Source organism: Amaranthus tricolor, chromosome 8 (genome assembly GCF_026212465.1).
Source record: "Amaranthus tricolor cultivar Red isolate AtriRed21 chromosome 8, ASM2621246v1, whole genome shotgun sequence".
NCBI lineage: Eukaryota > Viridiplantae > Streptophyta > Magnoliopsida > Caryophyllales > Amaranthaceae > Amaranthus > Amaranthus tricolor.
Window position 1 is genome coordinate 2906482 of NC_080054.1, and position 2731 is coordinate 2909212.

A 2731-nucleotide genomic window follows, 5' to 3' on the forward strand; every position below is an offset into this window, starting at 1 on the left:
CTATAATAGATAAAGAGATTTTTCCCTTGTGACCCTAGGGGACACCCAAATGCAAGTTAAGTTATACTAGTTTTTCCATGGACCAAAACTCACCTTTATTTGTAACATAATGTCATTTTTATGACTTGTATTGTTGGAACATATATTAAAGAAATTTTAGAAGCTGAAATTTTGAAAAAAAAAAACTTGTAAGTATTTTATTTTAATTAAATAAGGCCGAAAAACGCGAAATTAATAAAAAATAGTAAATAGTGTCAATAAATCATGAAAAATTAGGAGACACTTGAGAAAATATATATAAAGACATTGGTTTAGTTAAAAAAATTTTTTTCATTAAAAAAAGTATTTTATTTTTTTTTTCCGTTAAATTGGTGAAATAAAGGGAAAAATAATAAAAAATAGTAAAAAGTGTCAATAGATCATGAAAAATTAGGAGACACTTGAGAAAAAATATACAAATAGATTGGTTTAGTTAAAAATATTAATTTCATTAAAAAAATATTTTATTTTTTTTTTTTCCGTTAAATTGGTGAAAAATAGTGAAAAATGGATAAAAAATTGTAAAAATCTTGAAAAAATGGGAGGCTTGTTGGAAAGATATTATGAGTGAGAGTCATTGATATTATTTTCAAAAATGGGTAAAAATAAATTTTTGAATGATATAAGAGGCTAAAAGGGAGTATTTTTTATCAACTTACATTGAACTCCTTTACCACAATCTCCCTTACAAACCATAGTAATGAGAATCATTGGTATTAAGTTTGAATGATGTTTTTGATCACCTTGCAACGAACTCCCTTAAAAGCCATAATCATTAGGGGGGTCTCATGGCTCATTCTTGGCTCGGGGCTCGGGGCGAGGCTCCGGCCATGGCTCAAGGCTACCACATTGCTCCTATACCACAATCTCCCTTACAAACCATAGTAATGAGAATCATTGATATTAAGTTTGAATGATGTTTTCGATCACGTTGCAATGAACTCCCTTACAAGCCATAATCACAAGGGGGGGGTCTCATGGCTCACGGCTCGGGGTGAGGCTCTATGCTACCACCTTCTTTCCCATGGGCCATAGCGTCTTTCGTACCGCATGGCCCGAAAACCTTCACAGCACCTTGAGAGCTCACATTATATTATAACCATCCATATAGGTGCTCAGGTGCTCAAGGTGCTCAAGTGCTTAAGTGCTAAAGTGCTTAAGTGCTTAAGTGCCTTAGCGCCTTAGCGCCTAGCGCGCGCGCGTGCGTGTGTATCATTAGATTAGAAGGGTGGATTTTTCAAGATCCCCCGGCTCACTCGGGCCAAGCATATCGTTCTTGATCTCGTAGCAATGCCCACGTCTCACGAGTCGAGCGTTCCCTTCCTCGGCGCCACGGCGTCGGCCCGCGGGGTCACGGCCCGCGGGTCGGGTCGGGGGCGAGGCTCCGGCCATGGCTCCATGCCTACCACATGCCCAGTCGATGGCACCTTGGGCCCCAACCCTCAACTATAACCTTCCCCCTATAATAGATAAAGAGATTTTTCCCTTGTGACCCTAGGGGACACCCAAATGAGAGTTAAGTTATACTAGTTTTTCCATGGACCAAAACTCACCTTTGTTTGCAACATATTGTCTTTTTTATGACTTGTATTGTTTATATATACCTTCAAGAACATTTTTGAGTCTCGTGGCCCACGGCCCGCGGCCCGCGGCTCACGGCTTTTGATTCGTGGCTCACGGGTCAGGCTCAGGGCGAGGCTCCGGCCATGGCTCAAGACTATCGTCCTGCCTCCCTTGGGTCATCGGACTCGGGTCAAGCACTTCCTTTTTGGGCTCGTAGCAGATCCCAAGGCCCACCGCTCGGGCGTTCGAACCCCGGCTCACCTTTGTCGGCCCACGGCCCGCGGCTCGGGGCGAGGCTCCGGCCATGGCTCCATGCTACCAATTTCCCTACCTTACCTCCTCGGGCTCGGGTCATGCACTACCTTTTTGAGCCCGTGGCCAATCCCACGGCTCCCGGCTCGGGCGTTCCTACCCCAGCTCGGGTGGGCCGGGCGTTCGAGCCTCGGCTCGGGGCGAGGCTCCGGCCATGGCTCCATGCTACCAATTTCCCTACCTTACCTCCTCGGGCTCGGGTCAAGCACTACCTTTTTGAGCCCGTGGCCAATCCCACGGCTCCCGGCTCGGGCGTTCCTACCCCAGCTCGGGTGGGCCGGGCGTTCGAGCCTCGGCTCACGGCCCGCGGCTCGGGGCGAGGCTCCGGCCATGGCTCCATGCTACCAATTTCCCTACCTTACCTCCTCGGACTCGGGTCAAGCACTACCTTTTTGAGCCCGTGGCCAATCCCACGGCTCCCGGCTCGGGCGTTCCTACCCCAGCTCGGGTGCGTGGGCCCACGGCTCCCGGCCCGCGGCTCGGGGCGAGGCTCTGGCCATGGCTCTATGCTACCAAGTTCCTTCCCTTTGCTCCTCGGACTCGGGTCAAGCACTTGCTTTTTGAGCTCGTGGCCAATCCCACGGCTCACGGCTCGCGGTTCGGGGCAAGGCTCCGGCCATGGCGCTTTGCTACCTGCTCCCCCCTAAGTCAAATAGCGTGTGTTTTGCCTCGTTACCCAAGGGGGAAACTCAAGTGCGGGTTAAGTTATGCCATCTTTCGGTTTTCAAAAGTTACAATTTTTTCGGCCAAGTACAGATCCATAACCCCCTTTCATGCGTCATAGCGATTTTTGGGGAGGGGTGTGGGGGGGACGAAT